Source organism: Sinohyriopsis cumingii, chromosome 9 (genome assembly GCF_028554795.1).
Source record: "Sinohyriopsis cumingii isolate HCF-2022 chromosome 9, ASM2855479v2, whole genome shotgun sequence".
NCBI classification, from domain to species: Eukaryota; Metazoa; Mollusca; class Bivalvia; order Unionida; family Unionidae; genus Sinohyriopsis; species Sinohyriopsis cumingii.
Window position 1 is genome coordinate 120,685,757 of NC_142969.1, and position 26,114 is coordinate 120,711,870.

Consider the following 26,114-nt stretch of genomic DNA (forward strand, 5'->3'; position numbering starts at 1 on the left):
AATGCTTTGAGGAAGCTGACAAAGGTTATGAAAATGTTATCATCAATCACGACATTCGTTTAAATAACCGTGTTTGCATGACAATGATCCGACCTCATTTCTTTTGTCAAACCATGAGGCCGAAAATAGAAGCTGATAATGATAATCAAACTGCCATAAACTAAGATTTTGTCGTAAAATACAACATTAGCTACAACAACCATTAGTAAGTTTTTGAACACAAATAGAAACAGATGATAGAACGATGGTTTATCAAACATCAGCAATGAATAAGATTGTATACATCACAGAGTGATTTAATGGGGGGGGGGGAATAATAAATTGTAAATTGGGGCTCACGCAGAATTATTGGGGCTGAAATGGCGGGTGGGGCAAGTGGGGCCTAAAATCATTTACTTTTCGATAATAATCGCTTCGGAAGTACTGTAATTTTATATTGAGGCAATTATGTTTATTAATTTATGCTGAAGGTTTAATGAAAATTGTATGAGAAATATAAAAAGTATTTCCCTTACATTTTAGAAAGTGACTGTAACTTTGGCCTGAGTTTTCCCACAATTTTTTCACATTAATGGTAATGTGTTCGGATGATATATAAGTACTAAATAAACATCCTGAGTTGATTTGCCATAAAATACCATACAAAAACAAACCTAACCAGCAGTGCTCGAGTTTGCATGTATATTTTAATTTTAAACATGTCAATTCTGATTGAAGGGCTTAGAGACTCGACGATTCGTCACTTGCATAGAGCCTTTGAACCAGAAGGCATATACATTCCTCAGGTAAACCACGATTGACACTAGTAAGGGATTTTTCTTGATAATCATCGGTCGTTGCCTTGAATCTGTTTGATGATTAATACCTCTGTATCTGCATCCAATCAGAAACATTTATGTTAGACTTCCTTGACTTTGAAATGAACTTTTCACAGACATATACCAGGAAGTGAGGAAGGTTTTTACGCCAGCACAATCTAGACTGACGGTGTGAAGTTGGCGATAAAACTTGAGCCTCTGAGTCCAAAGGCGTCTGAAAGTCACTTATTTAAGATTTCGTGTAATATATTTCGATTATGACAGAGGGAAGAAATATAGAAATAAATCCGATTCAATACCGACAAATGCCGCTAAAAGTTTAAACCACGTATTAACGTTCTAAAATCAGAAACGGTTTTATCTTCCAAATAGAATTTGTCATTGCTACGTAACTATGTATGTATGTATGTATGTATGTATGTATGTATGTATGTATGTATGTATTGTATGTATATATGTATGTATGTATGTATGTATGTATGTATGTATGTATGTATGTATGCATGTGTGTGTGTGTGTGTGTGTGTGTGTGTGTAGGAGCTGTAGGAGACAGAGAAGAGAAATACCCTGGTACAGTTGGTCCCGAGTCTCTGAGAGACAAGAAAAGGAGAGAACGGAAGTGGGGAAAGTGGATATTATAAAATGGCTTAGAAGCCATCCTGAGTAGGCAAAACTCTACAGTCATCATATACATCACTCATTAAATACCATATAACTATAAACAATTACTGAACGCCATAAAAGCAGGTACGTGTCACTCATTCTATAATCACCGCATCATCAACACATAAATTAACTGCCCGGACCCATTACAAATAGTATAAATCACCTAAAGGCACAACATCAACTAAAACGATGTCTTCATGTGTAACGTGTTAAACATATAAATTAAATAAAATAAATGTATATTTAATATATACTCTGTGCTCTGCTAGCTGCATGCGTATTATGAAAGGATAAACTTTACAAAGACATGAATATTATGTACGGATGAATTTTCCAAATACATCAGAGTAGATTAAAGCATTAAGTTTTGTCGTATAACAGATTTCATACATCTATAAACTATAATAAAGCCTTTCTTACGAGGAATGCTTCATATACAATTTGTTTGCCAGCTTTAACGCAACATTTCTTTGAATAACATAGACAAGTTATATAAATCTTAAAATAGTAAGTCTTGAGTATTATTATGCACGTATTTATTTAATACTAACTTGGTGATGCATTTGACAAACTAATACAAAGTGATGGTCATGATCAATGTCCGTAGTGTTGCTAACGTTATAATGGCGAAGATGTCATTCGATTCCATTTAGAGCAGAACGGCCCGTTTCAATTCACAGTTGATGAGCAGATAACCTCAAGCGAAGTAATTCTAAGTTTAGGAGGAACGATGTTGCAATGGGTTTAAAAAAAATAAAGTTGCTTCAAATAATTATATAAACACAAAGCAAGAATCTTTTGAATGTAATTTAGCTAGTTTTGATTCAATGCCTTTAAAAACCTTTGTTTAAATAATAAATGAATGTTCTCAACATGAACAATCTATGGTTCATTCCAAACGTATGAAAAGCTGCAGTTGTGCTTTAAAATTGCCGGCCCAATTTGTTTACCCGTTATTACAATCCTTTAATAATCCGGTACATATATATTTAACAATAATGCTACTAGTATGTAAAATAGAAAACCAATTCTCAACAAATCATGCCTAGCGTGACACATAAAGAGGATTTCGTCCTAATTCCTGATATATTCCCATCTTATATATGGGAAGACAATGCAGTACAGGTTTTTACTTTTTAAATGTACAAGTTCATATTTTTTTAAGTTCTAAAATCTCCAAATTTCACATGTCTCTTAATTCAACGAAAACTTATCAGTATAATTAACATATTACCTGTATGACTAAAATCATTTACAACTTGAAGCTGTTTATAATAATAGATCAAGTTCTCACAGGCTTTTAAAGGTGCTCGGTTTCATGATAACATTATTATGCTTTTAACAGTATTAACTTCTTAATCCCATTTATTAAAACATATTTCTAACCAATTCAAACTATGTGGCAGATAATGTGGGGGTTTATAAAGCACAACCATATCACCAGCAAATAACACCATTATGAATTTATTATCATCTAACATTATACCAGAATTAGTCTAATCTTGCAGAAAAGGTTCAAGGTCCTTAATGAAGAAACCAAAAAGGATTGGTGATAAATCCTCTCCTTATTTTAAGCCAATAGCAGAATGAAATAAATTAGCACAATCATAACAGTCCTCTCCAGATGAATTGACAACTTTCTACATATCTCGTATTTATACGAAGCAACATACCGTCAATACCAAAAACCATACAGGCAAAAGGCTATCAAAAGCCTTTTTCAAACCAGTTTAGTGTTTTGGGGTTTAATACCATTTTTCGCAAACGGCGACCAGTATATTTGATGGTGGAAGAACACAGAAAGACCTTTGGAAGGACCACTAACCGACAGGAAGCTACTGTCAAGCTTTCTCGCAGACCTACATTGGCCGAGTCGAGACGCGAACCCGTGGTAAGAGGAGAGATGTGACTGAATTTTCAATATGAAAGTTATAGACTACTCCGCCACTATGGACCCCTGTTTCAGATCAATAAAGACACAATAAAGACGTTCATTGTTATGTACATATCTTTGTACTATAGAATTTAAAACAAAGTTAGCAGCTATTGTTGACGGATAGTTTCTAAAATTGAACAGAGCTTATTCGGTCATTATCTTCAATCCATGAATTATTGCTTTTATTTAAGATAAAAGTAAATATTTTTGAAAGGCAAGTAATTAAAGATACACCTCAATAGTTATTGGCACCATTTATGTATCATCTTTCTTAAACAAAAGCGCAAAACTGTCATCGGACTAGCTCTGTATTTTCCATGAGAAGTCTGACACTCTCCAATGGTCAAACATGATATTAATGTTATCAGCCTGTGGTTGTTTGGCATAGTGGAATGGCCCGTTACTCGTGTTGAGATTTGAGAAGGTTGGAGAACGACATGCAGAAGAAAAGTCCTACGTTCATATGATGCGATCTTATTTTCAGATACAAAACCCTCATACTCCTCTGCACTCACAGACAAAATAACTTCCCAGTGCATTTAGAAATCTTGGAGGATCTGAAACCTGTGTTGTTTGCATTCGATCAGGTGAATTACTCAAGGTGATTGCCAGTTCACATCAGAGATATGACGTCAAAGGATGAGTTTGAGAAGCATTGCCAATATGTCCTTTCCAAGGTAAGCAACAAGCTCTCTATAATATCAACTGACCAGGTTCAGGAGAAGGAGAACGACTATGTGAAAGGCTTAAATGGTTGAATTGGACTGATATAAATGCCTTCTGCTTTTAGGTGCTTGATGCTATCAGTGCCAGAGCTGGCTAGAATGCAGAAATATGTATTAAGGGAGAATACTTTCCCGATGATAGTTACGAGAACCACCTAGAACTTTCATAACAATAAGCAAAGTCTCTCAACACAGACGACGTTTCAGAGGCAGGTTGACCGCCTCGCTAAAACCGTCCTGAAAATGAACAATACTGTATTTGATGATTTTCCAGATTTGGTAACATTCGACAGCATTAATGAATTAGCAGTAACTGAACTGAGCATTCTAAAAGAAATGGGCAATGAAACAGTAAAAGGATTTCGTCAACACTGTACTTGAAGACAGTATCTGCTCTATCCATAACCAGACAAAGAGGAATTACATGGTCCTCTTCAGAATGCCTCAACCCAAGGCCACACTAAAACAAGGGCAGAATACTGAAATGGTTCAAAAAGAGATGGTACCTGTTGGTCAGTTGTACATGTCTACACAGAGCCGAGATGGTGACTCGATGAAATTGTGTACTTATGAGATGCAATCCTTCCCACGTTCCCTCTCAGACTTTGGCAAGCTTTTTTGCCAGGCACAAAGTCTGAACTACTGAAATGTCTTGAGTAGCCTGGAAAACCTGAGTCACCTTCAAGGCCCAGCTGCAAGGACATGGATGGTGCTATTATTGTCTAATGCCTGCCAATGATCGGTGTCAACACGTTCACTGAATATTCAGACATGATGTTCATCTCTTACTTGGAGAAGCAGCTCCAGAGTGCCAGAATGTTAAATGTTAGGAGGAACATATATGTTCAAGCTAGTGTGAATGAATATCTGTCCAAGAAAAGATAGTGATGGGTTTTCGAAGAATGGTGTCCGGCCAGACCAAGCTGCCAGGCAACTGGATGGAGTTCCTTCGTGACAGAAAACGAAGAATAAGGAAATATTTGCTTTACTGTCTTCCAAAGCTGCACAGTTATATTTCCACAAGGCAAAGCTGTGTACATTACATCAGGTGAAGTTGTAGTTTCATAAGTTCCAACAACCCCTTACCAAACTGCAATCAGGAGAAAGTTGACACGAGGCTGTGATTCACGTGCTGTGTGTACTGGAACCGGGTAAGACGACTGTCCAAGTAGGTAATATGGACACAGATGCTGTAATCTTCCTTGCTGGCTCGTTCCATAATCTGGCTGTGACTAAACCTTTGGCAGACATCAGGTGGTTTTAGCATGGGAAGTGGTACATATTTTTGAGCATCAGCGCCATATGTGCCAGCCGCAGAGAGCCAAATCACGACCATTATTACGTTTACTGGTTGCGATACCACATCAGCCGTTAAGCGTAAGAACGAGAAGTCATCACGACATGCCTACGAAGAGGTCACAGAGACACTCATGTGACTCGCCCGTCACCCCTTTAAGATCCTGAATGCAGACTTCCAGAAGCTTAGAGACTGATTGACATCGTTTATGACAACATAGTCCTCTCAGCTCTGTCAAGGAAACAAGAAAGGAACTTCTGTACCTGAAGACTCGATCCTTGGTCATAATTCCACCCATACCTGATGATTTGCTTACCGACGGATAGTATACCAAACTAGACTATGAACAACCAGAACACAGACATAGCAAGTTGTTCATTCTCCGAATGAATTTGCCTCAGACAAGCTCTCAAAATCATCCGTGTCAGTTTGGATGACAATTCCGGAGATTCCTATAGCATGCCGAGAGTTGATCAAAAGCTCCTCTAAAGGAGACTGTTGCAGGTGCGAATACGCCACTTTGAAATTGCATATGTAGCTGACATAAAGTCAACACAAACACTGAGGACATTGAACAGTGACGCTAGAACATTATGTATGTAAGTCATAACATATCTGAGAGACAACGAGAACTGAATGTGGAAGTTTATTGGAAAATATGTGCTTGTTACAGTAGTAGATGATTTTAGTACTGTATCGGTAGTATTATAATGGCCGAATCAGATTCAGTTACCTCACAAACTGTTCTTTTTGAACAATAGGGCTTACTTAATAACTTGTATCAGCCGAATACTCGATATTTAATCAGCGAGGTCAACCTTTATGAATTTTTGTTGTTTTTAGGGTACAAATTTGGCAAAAAACAGAAGGACACAAAGGCTAAAATTAATTAATCTTCCAAAAGGGAGTGTTGGGCCGAATTCGTTGCTTTTATCCGCATATAACGGTAAAGTTACTAAGCCATCTGGCCAGATTGCCTCGGATGCGGGAGGTCGCGGGTTCGAACCCCGGCCGAGTCATACCAAAGACTATAAAATGGTCTGCGATGTTTCGGGGAAATTGCTCGCGCACAAAATAGTTTGTAAATGTTAGCTCATATGTTCTTCTTTCACAATCCCCCAGTCCGTAAGGAAAGTTAATTTAGCCACAGTCTTTCTATTAGGGGCTAAAATGCTTTCCATTCCATACTTGTAAATATGTTTCATTAACTCATGTACCTTTTTTAAATTTTGACACTATAAACAGCTGATACTTATTCTCCGTTTAATCGGTCACCTCATGCACGTCCCAAGTTATACTGGCAACGATCAAGTTATTGCGCATAGTTTTTGATTACATGTGAGAAAATCATAGTGCATGCTGTCTGTTTTTTTTTTAATTGCGATGACATGTCATGAACTACGCCGAATGAGAACTCTAATGAGCCAGGGTTGTCACTACTTTTGCTCTTCAATTCAGATTCAAAATTACTGACCATTTTTATCCTTTTCTCCAATAAATCCGATGTGTTGGGCTTCCTATTTGTAGAAGTAGTTGCAGATAGATCATAATGCCAGCTGACGGTACCATTACTCATATACGAATATGAAACACAGCCTTGCAAAGCAGGATCGAACATAGCGGTTTCCATGTTTGAAATAAGATCGTATAAAACAACACTTATTTCGTATTCCTGCTTGAATAACTTCCACCTAGAATGCCCGTGTTACGGTCCAATGAATGTTGACTGCCATCTTTGTTTTGCATGGTGTTTTTGTTAACTAGACCAATCAATCAAATCGTTGTCATATATTCTCTTATCACAATTCTTCCTCCTCATAAGTATTCATGAACATGAACTTTCTTCTGATCGATAGCTCGTTGCAACTGTTTTATATAATAAATGGTAACTCAAAAGAAACGTTCTGCATCGTACTCAAAACATCACCGGAGTGAGGAGTTCATCTCGTTACCTGATCGACACATCATAAATGTTCTTGTTTTAGGAAGGCATAGTACAGAAAACAAGTTAAACTTGTTAAGGTACCGGAATGAACAAAAGACATAAAGATTATCAATTTTTATGACTGATCTATTAAGTAATTTTCTATGTAAATACTTTCTTTGTGATAATCGTATGAATTACATACTAAACAAAAATGAGCCATTCGTTTCATCATATGGACAAATCCAGTTAGATATATCGAAACAATGATGTCGACCTGTCTCTGTCGTTACATAATGAATAGTATATGGGAACCGATAGTAGTGAATGGGGTCACCCTACGTACAATGGGAATTAGCATTACAGGGACCCCTGGGTCAATCTACGTACAATGGAAATTTAACATGGCGAAAAATCGTGGGTCAATCTACGTACAAGGGGAATTTAACATGGGAATAAATCGTGGGTCACTCTACGTACAAGGGGAATTTAACATGGGATTTTTTTTTAAATTTTAAAAAAATTTTTTTTTAAAAAAAGGGGTAGGCAATGGAAAGGCTATCTCTTTTCGAGAAATATGGCTGGCCCTGAAAAGGGCCTTTGGGTTTTTTCTTCTTCTTTTAACTTCTTAACTTCTTCCACCATCCTCTTATTTTGTCCATCATTCCTTTCTTCTTTTTCTTTTCTTTTTCCGGCAACCAGTCCGGGTGGCCCATGGCCCGGAACTTCTCTTGGATTTTCATCCAGTTTGTGTTCAGTTTTTCGAATTCATCCCTTTTTTTTCTATTTTCTTCTTCTTTTCTTTCCTTTAACCACTTTTCTTTGATCTTCTTGACCTCTTCGGTCAGCACATTCCTCATTAGTTCTTCAGCTTTCTTAAGTTTTTCTAACCCCCACTTCGCGAAACACCAATCTGTCCATTCTACAATGTCTTCTAGAAAGCACCTTGCACTCGTCACATGATCTATCGCTTCTTTTAACTTACCCACTTTGACATACGGTGGGTTAATTAAACCTCTGATTCTCTTCTCCTCATCCTGTATCATTTCTTTTACAATATTTACGGATAAGTGGAGGCTGGTTACTTGTCTTGAGACGAAGTCTTTTGTCACTGCATACCTCCATTCCTGTTCAACCCTTTCTACTACACTCAATCCATCTACCATCCAATACCAACTTCCCATAAGATCGTTATATAAAGCTGAAGCTGCTGGCATCTTCTTGTTTGCTTATTCCGTAGAATGGGTTCCAATGGCCAACACTGTTAGTTTTATACTCAAAGCGCGAACGTGAAGGAAAACATCCCCTAAAAACATAAAAGTGATCTTACCTAGATCATGACCCAACAACGCGCGTACGTGAAGGAAAACATCCCCCTACTTTCTCATTTCATATAATAAAACCCTAACTTTACTCTTCACATACGCTAAGAAACCCATAATCTACTATTCACACAGACATACCTGAGCTCTTACAAACACAAACACACAAACACACAAACTCATACCCTCACACCATCTTAAAAAAGAGTTAGTGTTTATTTTCACACTACTCTACCTACTCACATTGGCAAATTAATAGTTATTTCTTTTCTAGACTATTGGGTAGCCCTGAAAAGGGCTGTTTTTTTAAACTCCAGATGCACCTATCTAATGGTTGCACCTTCCTGGCCTGGCGCCGCACACGCATCTTCTTCCCCAGTCTTCTTTCACCTTTCTTCTGGGGAGCGCAGAGGGAGGATGATTCGCTTCAGCACCCCAATCCTCTGTTTCAGGAATATTAAACGACATCATCTCTTCTCTTTTCTTTTCCTCCTCTTCCCTCTGTCTTCTCTCCTCTTCTTCCTTCTTTATTCTTGCTTCTTCTACTATAGCCTCCGCTGATAGTTCGTTTACTATCCGCCTGGCATATTCCAGGTGCATCTGGAGTTCTAACAGTTTCACTATTCTGCTAGTCATTCTTCTGGCTGTGTTGATCAATCAACAAGGGTAGCTGGACTGCCGAACGAGTTTCAATTTATACTGAAAGCGCGTACGTGAAGGAAAACATCCCCCTAAAAACATAAAATTCATCTTACCTAGATCATGACCAAAAAAAACAACAACAACGCGCCGACCTAAAAGAAACACTCGCACACTTTTTTATGCTACCCATCACTTCAATAGACTATCCACATACTCAAAGCAATCCAATCTAACCCCAAATATACACCTCAAGCAGCCCAAGAAAAACAAACTAACATCATTTTAATCTACTATCCACACCAACCTACTTTATCACTTACAAACACAAACACACCAACACATACCCTCAAAATTTTTAAGAAAGAGTTAGTGTTTATTTTCACACTACTCTACCTACACACATTGGCAAATGGATCATTACTTCTTTTCTAGAGTATTGGGGTAGCCCTGAAAAGGGCTGTTTTTTTTTTGCTATGGCATTCTTTTTTTAGTTTCTAAGAATGCGATGTCCTCTGAGGATAGACTTTCTGGCGATAGGTCTGCTTCTTCGGAAAGAGAAGAAGAACTCTTTGGTGTCGATACGACAATCGACAAAGCCTCTGTCAGCTTCAGGTTGTTGCTGCTGTTGCTGTTGTTGCTGCTGTTGCTGCTGTCTCTGAAGTCTGTACTTCTCCGTCCATTCTTCTTTTTCCCTGTTCACTTCTTCTCTGAAGAGCTCTTCTATCAGGTCTTCAGTGATTTTTAACATTCTCACATTCTCTATTTCTTCTGGCTTCGGTATCAGACTGTGTCTGACCCTATGCAAATTCACGTAGGCTTCGTTGAGCTTAGCTAGTTTGGAGCACATCTTCTTAGGAGGATGAGTCGACAATGGATGGCTAGACTGGAAACAACCCCGGTTATTATAGTGAAAGCGCGGACGTGAAGGAAAACATCCCCACACGATTTTCGATTCGCAACGTTCAGTGATTGTCATGAGAGGGATAGTAAGAAATGAAAGAGCATCAATTCAACATTCTTCTAGCTAAACAAAAGACAAAGGCATTTTTTCAAAACACAACATTTTTTTATTCAAAAATCACTTAACACTAAACAACAACTCTAACATTTTTAACAATAATCCAAAACTATAACATCAAACAATTTTTTTTCAAATCACAAACATTTTTTTCTTCAAATACTAACTACTTTGAACAGGGCTGACAACGTTGTGAATGAAATTGTGATTTCCACTGTTGGAAATCATTAGGCCATTGATGGACACTACGTTTCCTAGCTTGAGACAAAAGATAAGCATAATGGTCACAAAACCATCGATCTACTTTCACATCGTTTCTAGCAGAAGAACGAGGATCAAAATGAGTCACTAAATGTTCTAAGGAATAGCCCAGGCTGCGATGATGCAGAAAATACACACAGTACTGTCCACACACCAAGGAATCTGTGCCTTGTAATTTCACGTTATTGAATCGGGTAGTCTGAGCATTTCTTCTCATAAAGTCGATGATATCGTCTTCCAAAGGGGGCAATCCGTACGAATCGAAATATTCCACACATCCTTCTTGAGGAAAGTAGACGGCTACCCAGTGGGTTCCTGGGAGATGACTGTCGTCCGTGTTGATCACGTAAGCTTGATGGTCTTTAGGTTTGCGATGAGGGAGTTCATCTTTAGCACAGACGACAGGATTCCAAGAAGCCGTATACGAACTGTGGTTCAAAAGGTAATAAAGTTCCCAGGTATCCATTGATTTGTGTTTTTTTCTTCTTCACAGGTAATAATACGTCGTCAATTCGATCCTGACTTTTTGCTTGAAAATGTCTGACGAATAAACGGTTATTCGTTCTGTTTCCTCACTCTGATTCAGGAGAGTTTCGATACGATGGATCTCTTGAGTGGTTAATGGTGGACAAGAATGTTCACGCAAGTCTTTATACCACTGGTGCAACACGTCTTTGTTCGAGATGAGACTCCAAGCTTCGTCCAGATACTCGTCCAATTTTTCTTCTTGACTCAACATCAGGCATTTATCATGTTGAATTTGACTGGGATGATCGTTTTGACATCCATAGCAATTTTTCTTAATCAATTCTGTTATTTTGTCGACCAAGTGTTTGGCAAAACAGGAGACTAAATGGGCTTCTTGTTCTGGCCATCTCGACTTCATCATGATATCTTCTTCTCCTTCCACGGTCTCCTTACATTCCATCTCCAAAGTTTCTTCACTAGGTAAAGAGGGACAACAGTCTTCCATGGCTTTCTAGCAATCTAGGATGACTTCTCTCAAACTGTTGATTTCTATGGTATTATCGAATTCTGCATACAGGATGACGTTCACCGTTACATCAGGGTCTCGGTTTGCAAACTGAATTTCCACACGAATCTGGCCTGATTTTATAGGGTGGAAATGTCCCTCGTCGCTGCCTTGGTCTGGAGTGAAATCGAAAGCCCACAAAGCATAGCCTCCTACATAATCCTCGTACGTAATACCGTGACTGGTGTTGGTTCCTAACTGACCGGTGGCTTCGTACAGGGACAAGTACGATCTCAAGTAATTCTTCTTCTCAAAGTCAGGCTCAAAGGGTCGGGTACACAAGGTCTTGCCATCGCGACTGACTTCGATCTTGGACACGCCAAAGTGTTGAAAGTAGAAAGGATTTTTAGCCAAAGCTCCGTTGAAGGCTTCATTTTCGACGATACCAACGATCAAACGCTTGGGTAGCTGTCCTTGGAACAGATGATCTTCGATCATGGATCGCTGTCCCTTGGGAATGGTGAAGGTTTTCACTTCCACGCGTCGTATGGGATACTTGGCTGTCGTTCTGCTCAACGTTTGACTGATGTCGTTACCCACTTTAGGTAACACTTCCACACGACGTACGTAGAGCCTGGCTTCCTCGATGACAGTTTTGCAAACAGTATTACCTATCAAATGGAAAGCGGCACTGCTCCGATTCAGTCTCAGGCGGACATTGACCCCGTTTAGTAAATATTTCTCTTGCAACCACATGTCCAGATGTAAACGATCCATCAGTTCTAAACTCTGTCCGTTTTTGATTTTGTCTCTTCGTTCTATAAATCCGTCATTGTTTGGTGTTTTGCTTGCATCAGTTTCGAATCTTTCAAACTGGCCTGCTTCGTCAGCTTCCCATACCACACAGGCATTGAGATGAGTGTTCTTGGCGTCTATTCCGTACGTCAAGAGATTTTCCAGGTACGCTCGATAAGGGTAAGTATCCATGCTGCTGCTGACCAGTTTGTTGTTCAAGTACAAGTCCACTCCGCTAAACAAGGAATGCATGAAATTGTTGACGGGAGCTATTACCTCATCGCCATCTAGGGTCGAATTGTCCTCATCGACAAGTTTGACTTTCAAGTACAAGTAACTGCTATTCAGATCGATGTAATCTTCGGGCTGTCCTTTGATTTCAAACTCGATGGGAGCTGAGGCTGTCAATGAGGAGACGGGGTGAAATTCCACCCATTGGGATTCTTGCATGGTCATCATGGTGGGGGGCATGGCAAACAGATCCAGTTCCGTCTTGGAACAGGCGCAAGATTCTCGGTGCATCATTTTTTGTCTCTTTTCTCAATAATCGAAAACGTCTAAGTCTCGTACGGTTCTTCTTTTCTTGGCCTTTCTCGCTTGAAGTCTGGTGAAGGGGTGTTTTCTTCTTCGTCTCTTTCTGCCTTGTCCTTGCTGAATGCTTGACTCGGTATCGTGCAGGGCATTTATAGGTGTGTCTCGTCGGCCCAAAATGTCTTTACCCGTTTGCAGCAAGACATTTTTGCCTGCCCTCATGAAGGCTTCTTTAGGGTTTTGTTTGTCGATGATGACATTTTGGAGAAATTCTTTGCCTTGCGTCAGTGCCGCATCTTTCAAGGCGTGCAATCCGCGTGTCACCATCGGTTTCAACACCGGGGCCACCGAACGAAAGGCCGATTTTAACATGTCTCCTAAACCGTGTCCTCGCTGTCGAGCCACCCCTCGGTACACTGGATACATGACTTACTTACGAATCGTGAGAGAACCGTTTTCGAAAATGGAGTTTCACCGTGACTTTTCCTTTGGTGAATGGAATATTTTGTCCCAAATCTCCTTTTATAGTAATGTTGACCGTGTCCAAATACGACTTGCTGACCGGCAAATAGTGAGGATGGACAAATTCGCGGTGGACGTGGTAAGTGTTTCCACCTTCCTCGTCAGCGTTTGCGGCAGAATCCACTTTGAAAGGAATGACACGCAGTAACGGTACGGAGGTGTGTCCCACCACGTTGTATTCCACCACATCGGAGTACACGAACATCAAATTCAGTCCTTGGTTCAGTTCTACCGGGGTACGAAAATACTTGGCAAAAGTATCGTTGTCAGAAATGACTAGTAATTCGCCTTTTTGTTGTTCTACTTTCTTCTTCATCTCCATGTCCCCGCCCAACATGTCAAACAATTCAGGACAAAATAAGAAAGACATGATTTTGGGCCCCTCAGGAAATTTTATCAGGAAGCGACGAGCTGTTTTGTGGTACTCCAGGGTGACACTTTTTTTGACACTTTCCAAAGCTTTCAGAAACACACCATTAAACCTGGTGGCTATGGTGCTGACCAAATGTTGACCACTAAAATAATAGCCTGGGGGAATGAACAAGTGATAGGTGGTCCACTTTGGATTTTGTGTGTTACGGGTTTTCTTGTCATATTTGCCATGGGTATCCAAGTACTGTTGCATTTGTTCGTCATGAACTTCCACATCAAATTTATTTTGATTGGGAAGGACATTGAGGACTTGGGTCGGGTGAATCATTTCTACTAAAGCCACTTCCCAATGGGCTTCGTGATCTAAGGGGATGGCTTGAGGTAATTTGGCCGTGTAACAGCACAACGTGTTGTTGGGAAACACCTCCATGGAACTGTCACTGGGTAAGGTTAAGTAAAATTGGTTTTGGTGACTCATAATTCCAGAGTTCTGTGGCTGTCCGAGGGGTTACTGGAAGTCAGAGGTGTGTCTCCGCCCAAAATGGGGTTCTGATTGTGGTTGGACTGGTGACTGGCACTGGCACTGGACACAACGTTCCCGTTCGAGGAGAATTTCAGGGAGGGATTGGGAAGTAGGTAACCGATGCAACTGCTCAATAAAATGGTCCACAATTGTTTGTCTCCTTGTTGCAAACTCAAATTGGCGATGGCTGCCCCGATGACACAATACACCACGAAGATTTGGCAGAAAAAGACGATTTGCGTTTTAGGCACACGTTCTCCACACCACACCCACAAGGGTTGTTTTTGTAAATCTTGCACAGAAGAACTAGGGGAAGAAGGACTGGTCGACGTAGCTGCGTCTGCTGCTGTGTGAAAGGGCATGATGGTCACTTCTTCTTTTTATAGTCGATGACTTGCGAAGCGTCGATCCAAGAATCGAAACTGGGTGGATATCCTTTCCAACGTACTTTGACTTCTTTGACACGTCGTTTGCCCACTTTACGGGTTCTGCGTTCCAGAATGCTTTCGATGTCGTACACGTCGTCTTCTTTTTTGGTGACACGTTGTAACTCGGGCAAATAAAACGTTCCTTTGAGTACTTCTCCGTTCATGTCTTCCAATTTATAGACGGCAGGATGACGGCCATGCACTCGTCCAGTGACGCGAAACAATTCGGTCGTCCAGTTAGGTAAGTAACCTTTGTCGAAAGTGCGTTTGGTTTTGCCAATGCGCACCCAATCTCCTACGGTCAACTCTCCACTTTTCTTGGGGACAGCCCTCGTCGGGGACGTACCAAACAGGCGCTCAAACACCAGCACTTCGTTCTCGGGAGTCACGTCTTGCGGGGCACGTCCGATGCTTCGATGGTAAGATTGGTTGTACGCTTGCACCAGGTGAGGTAAGATGTCGATGTACTTCAGAGTGTGGTGATGCGTAAAATATTTCCACATGCGTTCTTTCAAAGTGCGTTGAAAACGTTCCACGATGCTGGCTTTGGTTTCGGGATTCTCGGTGGTAAAAAAATGAATGTCACGTTTCTTTAATTCTTTTTGGAAAGCTTGGTTCAGAAATTCGGTGCCTTTGTCCGTTTGCCATCGAAGAGGGTGACGGCCGCTTTGTTTCAACACCCGTTGCAGGGCTCGCACTAACTCGCTGCTGGATTTGGAAGTCAAGGGCACGACCCAGGCAAATTTGGAAAAGACGTCGATGACACAAAACAAATATTTGTAGCCACGATTGTAGCTGGCTAAATGAGAGACATCGGCTAAATCGGCTTGCCATTGATGATCGATGCCTTCCACTCGGGTGCGACTTCTGGCAAACTTGCGTCGAATGGGTTTGTGTAAAGTGTAGGTAGCTTGTTCTTGTAACCATCGTTGCACTTGAGGTAAACGGAGACTTTTCAGTCGAGTTTTGGCAGCACGATACAATTTTTGAACTCCTGCGTAACCTGCAGGATGGGAGGGATCGTAGTAAATGCTGGCTAAGACTTTTTCCATTTTTTTGTGTTGATTGGTGTCTTAATAAGGCACCCACTCTTGGAAGAGGCTACTCTTTTTCTCTTGGGGTATTTTCTTGGATTGCAAGGCTTTGCGTGTGCGGCCAGCAATAGGTGTCGAAGAGGAGGAGGATGTCTGAGCGGGGGATATAGGTTCTTGTTTCACTTCTGTCTTCACTTCTGTCTTCACTTTCTTTTTCTCTTGTGAGGAAGAAGGGGTGGCCATCATCTTTTTAATCCATCCAATTCTGGAGGTAGGTGGTGTTGTTAACTTGCGTACTTTTTCTGGTGGAGTTTGAAACCCTTCTTCTTCTTCTTTTCCTTTTTCTGTCTTGGTCACGGGTACTGGTGGTACTGGTACTGGTACTGGTGATGGTGATGGTGCTGGACTTTTCATCAAGGTCTTAAAATCTTTCAGAGTGGGTAAAGCTGTTTCGTCTAAAGCTTTCTGGTGAAAGAGTTGCAGTCGTTGCAAGAGTTGACCATACTTTTGCGATTTTTCTGTTTCGGACAAATCTTGGCGATCCATCAAGGATTGCAATTCGTGTTGTAACTGGGACATCTCGCTCAAATTGGGATTGGGAGGTAAATGCGGGGTGCGTTGTTCTTGCCACCGATGGTATTCCATCCATCGTTTGTAAGGCACTAAAGCTAGTTTTCGTCCTTCCATGGGGTTGTCAGGGATGAATTCTGAGATCTTGGGACTTCCGAAGGCCTTTTTATCTTGCTCCCATCAGTCCTCCCAACATGGTTCCCAAGACTCCTTTTAGTATGGGGCCTAACAAGAGAGGTAAAATGCCTCCACGTTGGACCAACATCTTCTTTTTTTGACGAATGGGAATTTTCTTTTGAACCATTTTCCGAAGAACGTGACGATGTTTGCCTAAGCATTGTTTCTGGTGTTTGGACAAAGGGATCGTGCCTTTCAAAACGTTCAAACAACATTCGCACACGGTATCGATGACCTCTTTGGAGGCCGTTTGAATGAGTTTTTTTCGTAGGGGTGGAGAAGCTTTGGACAGGACAGATAACATGTCCCCATGTTTGGCTAAACGTGGTGGCAGTCCTTTCCTTTTTTTTCCTTGGGGTTTTCTGGAGGGTGACATTTTTGCTTGTGGGTTCCGGGACATTCACCGAACAGACACTAACGTCGATGACTTAACGCACACCCTTTTATCTTTTTTTTTCTGGGACTATCGCTTTGTCATAAAGGTGACAATGTTTTTCCGAAAATCGCCAAGGAATCCTCCCCTTTGTTGACGCCTCTTTTTCTTGGAACGACTGTGTCTTTTTTTAGGGTAACGTCGATGCTTGGCTAAGCGCTTTGTCGGATGACGCGTCTGCCTTTGTCTCTTTCTTTTGTGGCTTCTTGGAGGTGACATCTTTTACAAGTTCACTGATACCCCCGACTTGGTCACAGGTCTTTTTATACTGGAACTCGTCGCCACTGATTGTCTTTACGTTTTATCAGTTTGAGGACAGGCATGACACGTCGTGCAGGGGTACGTAACGGACTAAATCGAGCCAGTTCTTGCTTGGACAAATCCAGTAAACTTTGTAACATGCCCGATCTTTCATGGACTTTGATTTTGGGAGAAGGTACTTTGTGAGCAGCAGCCACTGCCGCTAAATTGGAAGGTCCTGCCACTGGGGAAGTTCTTTTGGGGGTCATCAACGGAGAAGTTCTTGGTGTGATCAACGTCTCCAAGTACTCTTCAGTTCCTGGTGACATCAACGGAGAAGTGGACAAACGTGAGGCTGCCGGAGACGCTGTGGCAGGTCGTGGCTTGCGAGTGTAAGGTTGCGTCCTGGCCGAAGTGCCTCTCTTGCGACTAGTTTTCTTCTTCTTCTGTGGACTTTTCTTTTTCTGGGGACTTTTTCTCTGTTTCTTTTTCTGGGGGCTTCTTTTCTTTTTCCGGGGTGATGGTGGTGGTGTCTGGTAAGAGGAGGGTCCTGCCACTGGAGAAGTTATTCTTCTTGGGGACCTGGTCTTTTTCTTTTTCTTCTTGGGGCTTCGTTGGACTTTTGTCTTGGGGATAACTTTGGGGGCATTAGGATCCCATCTTAAGAGTGAGCGAATGATGACCCCTCCTAGAGTACCGCTCCCTCCAGGTTTCAAAATGATTTGTTTTTTGGTTTGAGTGTCGATGCGGGGATCGGCCAGTTGGACCAAAGCGACTTTGTTTCGATCGAAAAAGCGTTGGGTTTGATGAGGAATCTGAATGATTCCTTGGAGTAATTGACGTGCCGTCACCGTGAACCATCGTAAGACTTCTTTGAGACTAGCTTCTAAGACACGGGCTCGTGTTTGTGGATCTTTTTCTCGGCTGATGCCATACAAGGCACGAATCAATTTGACGGGAAGATGCGACTGAAGGGACGTCATGTTCACACTGTGTGAGACAGACGAAAAAGGGTCTGAGGTTTTTATAGATTTTTTTCATGGGGAGTGAAATGAAGTCGAGGACGGAGACGTGTACAGGACAGGCCCTCCGTCTTGGCACCAGTGGTGAAACAAGTGGGTACGAAATCGCAAATCCTCGGGGGTCGTAGGTTTCAAATCGACGAGTAAATAGGCGTGTGGCGTTTGAGTGGCATCGTCGTACGCCTGAGTCAGCCAAGGCGTTCCTAACTGTTTGGCTAAGACTTGCACTTGCGATTTATCTCGAGGGCTTTTAAACAAGACCACGTAATGCGCATTGAGACTGATGGTGCGATGGGCTTTACTTTGTTGAAACAAATTTTGGGTGATGTAAACGACACTGGCATTACGGTGATGCCCTTTGCGCGTAAACCACAATTTAATTTCTTCTTCGTCTTCTCCTAACATGTCGTCGAAAATGACCAAATGGGTTAGACGGGAGTCAGAGACGATGCCGTCGTCTTCTTTAGGAATGCCTTCCACAAACACGATGGAATCGCCTTGACTTTCTCGCAAGAGGCTGTACGCCGATTGCCACTCTTTGTAACACCACACGATCCGTTGAGGGGGCCGATCGATCAAATGATGTTTATGTTCGATCAAACGTTTGACGAATTCGGTTTTGCCTGAACCGCTAGGTCCAGCAATGAGCATGTTAAAGGGATGGCGAAGATACAAAGCCTCCCAACTGGCACGATCTAAGTGTTCGTCGATGACTTTGACAGTAGAGGAAGAGGGAGCAGAGACAGCAAAGGTAGCCATGGTATGAGAAATGTCACTTGTGACACGAAAAAACAAACAAGACAAGAGTTTATATACTTTTTCAGAACACGTTTATTGAATGTTTCAAATATGAACACGAAAGACAAAAATACATACAACCCAAATAGTGATGTACAGGAATATAAAACACAGCAAAGCGATCAAAGTGGAATATAAACAAGTGTCTGTACAACATGTTTTGGTTAACCAAGATGTCCTAGGGACAGTGTGTAATGTTCTTACAGTCTCTACATGAGGTATTGTCACACAAGTGTCCTCCCGGAATGACCTTTCAGGCATGTCCATGACAGTCCTGTCCTGAAGCGAGTGGTTGTTCTCGGTGACGGGTTCTTCTGGCACCGTCACTAACACAGGTTGAAAAGTAACTTTTTTCCTTGAACAACTCTTGTGCATACTGGGCCACTTCTTGGGTCCAAGCCTCAAAACCCCCCTTTTTCCAATCACGAACATCTGTCCAATGAGGGTGTAAGTCACAAGCTACACACACATCGTCATACACGTCTTGGGTCGCTAAAAGTTGACGAATCTTTTTTTCCTGTTGAGGTCGAGAAGTATCCAGATGAAAACGCAAGGCTTTGAGCAAAAGGAGTTTTTCGTGACCATTTAAGGCCATGGAGGTGGTAAGTACTGATCGTAAAGAGTCCACAAAGAATCGGCTGGTAAACGAAATCCCAGAAAACAAGTCACTAAGACACACACCACTTGTCGTCCAAAATTGAATGGATACAGTTCTTGTAATAATTGATGGTAATGATCCACGGTTTGAATATGGTCATTGAGTTCCTTCCACGGAATCTGTTGGATGACATGTGACATAAACCGTGGCATGGCAGCCTGTTTTTATATTCTCTTTTTTTCGGATGCAATAGACGTACTTTCTAGCCAGAGATCTTCGTTCTCCAGTAGGGAATCTAAATCTTGCATACTGTAACCGAAACGTCAGAGTTCGTTTAGGTGTTTCCTCTTCCTCTAAGTAGATTCCACGTAAAATATGTTGGTAATCCTTTAACTTGTCTTCCTCAATGTATTGCTGTAGGTGAATCTCGAAGTAACCATAATTATGAACATGTCGATCATTAGCGACCTCAAAGTTTTGAACAATGTCTGACCATTGAAAGAATTTCTGACGAATCAGTTCTCTTATACCATTCAAGTACCAGTGGTTAAAGATCTGGTGACGTATCGGATGCAATTGTTCTTTACGTTTCACTTGTATTTTCACCAGCTCTCGGTAAATGCGTTCTCTCAACTCCACAGGCAAAGCACGAATGTTCTCTTGTAAAGTATCCATGAATAGGTCATACTAAATCCTCTTTGGTCTGACACAAGAAATGTACTCTTTGCACAAACATGGTTTCACTTCAGTGTCGAATTTAAATCGTTGAGTCACTAATCTACACATTACAATTCGTTCAGAAGTTTCCTCTTTCACCAAGTTGACATTGTGTGAAAGATGTTGGTAATTCGTTAACTCTTCCTCTGGAATTCGATGCAATACGTTTACAATGTAGTAGATAGAATCGTCAATACCAAACCATTCCTTTTTATAACCAGGAGGTCGTTGATCAATGTCTGTCCAATGGAACACTTTCAATTGAATCAGTCCTTGTATAGCCTTCAGGTACCAGTGGTTCAAACACCGGTGACGTATCGGATGCAATTGTTCTTTACGTTTCACTTGTATTTTGACCAGCTCTCGGTAAATGCGTTCTCTCAACTCCACAGGCAAAGCACAAATGTTCTCTTGTAAAGTATCCATGAACAGATGATTATGGTAAGAAGTTACTTCAATGTCTCGGTCCCACTAAAGGTAAGTAATGACAATTCGGTGACCATCGAGCATGTTCTACGTAGGCCGAATCTTGCGGTTCCCAGTGGTGAAGTGACACACCGCAACTGAAGCACTTGACTTTATCTCCTTCGCCCAAGTAGAAAAATCCGGCTCTGGCTAATTCTTCGGGGGTCGGTCCTCCCAGATACTTTGGCCATTTTCCTTTGAACGATTGAAGACGATTTTCAAAGTCGCAGTATTCCGACAAACGCACAGGAAACGAATATTCGTTTTTCACAGGTTCGTTTCGATGAGGGTTGAGTGACATGGGCAGGAGTTTGCTCAGGGCTGGATGACATCCGTAGGGAGGTAAACGTGAAGGTGGACATTCCCCTTTAAAACGAAACCCAGTAAAATGTCCAAGAGGACGAGCAGCATCGCTTTCGCATCCCACAGGTTTGACACGCACAGCATCACTTTCCATGACAGGGGTAGGGGCACTAAAGTTCCCATGATGCTTTACGGCATCGCTCAGGTCACAAGGTACAGCATCGGTCCCATCGCAAGGCTCACAATCGCACTCGTCTGCAAACTCCGTTACGCAATTACAATGGTAACCACATGGACAATCGCAGTTTCCTTCCGGACATTTTCCGTCGCAATGCATGGGTCTTATCCATCCAGTATTAGTCACACTAGAGGAAGATACAACTTTTTTACAATCCCCAAACTGAAACGATGTCTTTTTCAAAGTATTCATCTTGTTCGCTCGGTCTTGGTAGTCACAATGAACTATCGATCTTGACCATAGCCCCCTTTTTATACTAGTTTCAATGCAGTCTCCAACTTGTACATCTTTCCTTTTTTACGTTTTTTATGTCCTGTTCTGGAAGGTACCGTCTCTAAGGTACCGTCAACATTGTACCGTAGTGTGATGGGTGGAAAGGCCATAGAAAGGTAAGGGCAATTCGGAGACCATCGAGTATGCTCCAGAATAGCTGAATCTTTATAGATACATAGATCCATTCGTAACTTCAGTCCGCAAGCGAAACACTGTACCTCGTATCCCAATCCTGACTCAGGTCCCAAGTAGACAAATCCTGTTCTAGCTAAAACATGCGAAGAAGGTAATCCTTCCCTATCCGTAGGCCATTTCTGAAACGTGTCCAATCGACGGGCACAATCACAATAGTCAGGTAAGAAGACTGGAAAATGGTAGGGTTTGAACTTGGAGTTCTCATCGGGTTTCTCACTCGATTCTTGCTGTGGCGAAGTCATCTTTCTGGTGGGGTAACTATCCTCTTACAACCAATGTTTTATACCAACGTGTCCATACGGTAAGGTGAAATGATTGGGAAGTCGAACTCGCTTCTGGTACACGATTTGATAGACTTTTTCCAAGGGCCGACTGACGATGTGGTGAGTGGGTAAACGTACAATCTTGTTCGGTTGGTGAGTGGTCACTTTAAAGTTTCCATCCTCTCCCGATTGCAAGGCTTCTTTCAATACCCCAAAGTTGACCACTCGACTGGTACGATAATTCAGAGTCAGTCCTTTCACTTTGCACGTCGTGTGCACTTCTCCTTGTTTGTCCCGGTATTCGTAGCCGTAATTTTTGGGACCGCCACTGACGAAACTTAGAATCTTGTCGTCGGGATGTTCGTCTGTCCAGGCTCCTAAACGGTCTCCTTCGATGTTAGGGTGATGTTGAATCGGGTGATGGATGTAAATGCAACTGTCCGTGTCAAAGTACAGGACGCGTTCCCCTAACAGTTCTAAAGCTTCGTACAATTTTAAGCGAGCATGGGCTGTCACGTAAGCCGCAATGATGACATTTCCAAAAGGGTCGTCTTGTACAAAGTCCAGATCTTCTTCGTAATTGACCAAGATTAAATTCTCTCGAACGACGTCCACGTGTTTCATGTATTTGGTTTTATCGTGAATCATCTGGAAGTAGCGGGAAGGTTCTGTCAAATATTCCGTCTTGGGTAAACACGGTCGTTGTGCCATTTTACCCCACAAGCAATTTAACATCACTTTGGCAAACGATCGCCTGCCTTCGTTTTTCTCGATGTGGTCTAAAGTGATGCCTTCTTGTTCCCGGTATTTCTCTTTGAATTGTATTTGGTCTTCGGGAGTGTGACACCAGGAAGGATAGCCGCTGGCTTCTTGCTTCAGTTTCAAAAAGGCATCCACGTAGTCGGCGAAAATGCCTTTCTGAGTAGGGTCACCCTTGTGGTATTGTTGTGTCTTGGGAAAGTGGCAAATTTCGTACACTTCTAACAGTTGGTATCCCATGTCCAGAGCTTTGAACAATTCTACGCTGACCCAGGTTCCCGTCAAGGCACGTTCTTCCTGGGTGTGCTGACAAGGTTGGTCTTGGTTGCACGTTTCGGCACAAGTACGGCACAAGGGAAACATCAGTTTGCCTTGACAATGGTGAGGTAAGACGGGATGGTAGAGGTTGGTGGGAGGCAAAACTTTGCACTTGATCAAGCCTTCGTATTGTCGAATGTTTTTCAGGTCGATGTGTTCCGTCAGCAATTGTGGGTGCCCTACGGGAAAACGACAATATTTGCACACGTAGGGATACAGCGAACACACGTCCAAGTATTTGATTTCTTCTCCTTTCTCTTCGTCGGCTTGGTACAGCAAACAGGTGGCATTGGTCCTTCCTCCGTACAAACTATCCCTCGGGTTCAGCGGGTCCATGAACTGGTAACTTTCCACGAGGCGTTTAAACTCGGGATCGGTTTTCATACGGTGATCGTACTCGTGTTCCCACATTTCCACCACTTGGTATCCTTCCTGTTCTAACTTTAGGCGTCGCTGACAAGTGTCCTGGTACAAGTCTTCCATGGTTCGTTGCAAAAACTGATTTTTAGTACCACGGTCAGGGTAACAGACGGGACATCCGTGAAATAAGCAACCGTTAAACTCGTACACGATCTTGGGGTTTTCTAAGTCCCAGCCATCTACCGAATACGTTCCGATGGTCTTTTCGCCCCCTCCGTTGCGGGCATGCTGAATCCACTTGTCTTCCTTGTCGCACAAGTAATGTAACCAACGTAGGGCTTTGACCGAGTATTGACGCTTGACATAGTGGGTCGTTTGAGGACTGATGACAGCCACGGTCTTTTCAGGCATGAATCGTTGGCGGTACACTAAGGAACACGCTTTGGCAATGGTGCAAGCTTCTTTCAAAGGATCGACCCCTCCGTGTTCCATGAACACTTCTCGAAATTTTCCACAGCAACGTCGTAAAATGTCCACGTCGGAACGACAATACTTTAACATTTCTTCCTGAAAGTCGAAGGGGTCAGAGGCATGAGCCTGGTACCAAGCGTAGAAAGCTTCTCGTTGTTCGGTACGCATGTTGTCGGGGTCGTAATAGTGAGCCTCGGGTAAATGGGGTAGAACGGCATGTTGATTGGCTTCCGTATTGAAAAAGTGTGGAAAGTACCCTTTAGCCATTTCTGTCATTCCAAACGTTTTAGGCATTCGACTCAAAGGCATGGCCAAGTAACTCATCGAATCTTTAAACTGTACTTGTCCCACTTGCATGAAAATGATTTTGGCTCCGTTCAAAGTCACTTTAGGGCGCTCGGTGCCTTGTTCCGTATAGTACCTCAAAAGAAACTGTCCATCGTATCCGGAGAAATTGTGAGCCATCACCGTGGCATGACGATGACAATCTCCGTAACGTTCGATGTCCTCTTGGCTCCACGTCTTGTCGATGGGGTCTAAGACCCATTGTGCAAAATCGGCTAGCGTGTTTGGTCCCCGAAAGATTTTTTCACGTCCTCCAGGAATCTTGCTGCAGTGAGGGCAATGACTGAAGATAGGTTCTTGAATGCACTTCTCGCACGCTCGATGAGCCACGCAGAAATTAGGAATGTGAATGCCAGTCTCTTGCATGCATTCGAAATCGAAAAAGATGAAATTGCCTTTCTTCTTGTGACCGTCCTCTTTCTCTGGTGGGGGTTGGTATTTTTGCACGTAGCATTCGTGTTCCAAGTCCACGATGTGGTGACAAATGTGACATTTTTTCTTTCCTCGACATACGTGTGCCTTGGTACTATTGGTACGTATGCCTTGTCCACACGTAGGGCACAATCTCAGCAGTTGACAAGCGCATTTCTTCTGTGAACCTTGCGTCTTCAGATGTTGTTGGTAACAGGTAGGGCTGACAAACGTGCGCAGACAAGTTGAACAAGGCACTGGTTCTTCGCTCAGACAGGGTGGAGAGGCCAAACATCCTGAGCATTTCCATCCACAATGTTTGTGTTGCTCTCGATTATTATAACCATAGTCACATTTCTCACAATAATAAACATATCCCAGGAATCCAGTGATACTGGTAATGGTATCGAAATGGTCATCGTGATGATAAAGGTGAATGTATTTTCCGTCCTTAAAATCTTGGCCTCGAAACAATAGAGGCCCGCGCATTTCTTGAGGGTGCACTTTCAAGGTGTATCGTGGAGCTAGGACATCTTGCAATTTTTGCATCTCGGGAATGCCACAAGGTGTGTCTTTGGGCAGTCCGGCTTGTTGTAACAGGAGTTCTGCTTCGTTTCGTTGTTTGGCTCGGTCGGAACGTTGAATAGTGTTCCAGGTTCTTTTCCATTCTACCGTGTCGTTCTTGTTGGCATAGGTTCGTCCCACCACGATGGCACGGGCTAAACACATCTGGTCATGAGGGTTGTTAATTCGGACGAGACTCGTTTTGGTGTTGCGAAGGTCGTCCACCAATAACATCTTTTTGCGTCCAGTCCCTTGAGGAGGAGAGACGTGGGTCATGTCCAGTGTGGCTTTACCATCGGTGATGTCAAACTGATCATTAGATTGTTGTACGTGTTGAATCTTGTCCATGACTTTGGAAGCAGTTAATTCTGCAGGGGTGCTAAACTCGATCCAAACAGGGGATTTCAAACCGTCGTGTTGTATGGAAAGTCTCAAGCGATCGTCTTCTTTGGGTTGACATTGTCGCTTGAGTGCAGTGAGCAAAGAATCCCACACCTCAGTGATGAACCCTTCTGCTTTCTCTAACGGCACTTCAGCCTTGAAATCTTTAAACTTCACCGTGTATTTGTAAGCCGTGGTTCTAAATTTTCTAGAGGAGCGCTTTTCCGTCTCTCGAATGGAATAGTAATTTTCAGGGTTAACTAAGGGTGATGAACTTGGTTTAGAGGGTTCGGATTCTGGTTCACTCATGTCCTCTTCAAAATCACTGGCATGAATTTGTGCCAAGATCTCAGCCCTGGTACGAGGCGATAGATCACGTTTCTGCCTCTTACTTTCTTCTTCTTTCTTCTCGAATGAATGGGATCG

General features: G+C 42.3%; 1 long non-coding RNA gene and 1 pseudogene across 1 annotated transcript in view; both read right to left on the minus strand.

Annotated features, from left to right (window-relative positions):
* LOC149792608 (uncharacterized) overlaps nt 1–26,114 on the minus strand; it is an 82,666-nt gene that overhangs the window by 21,119 nt on the left and 35,433 nt on the right. The window lies entirely within an intron of this gene.
* LOC149792609 (uncharacterized) overlaps nt 2,120–26,114 on the minus strand; it is a 31,607-nt pseudogene continuing 7,612 nt past the window's right edge.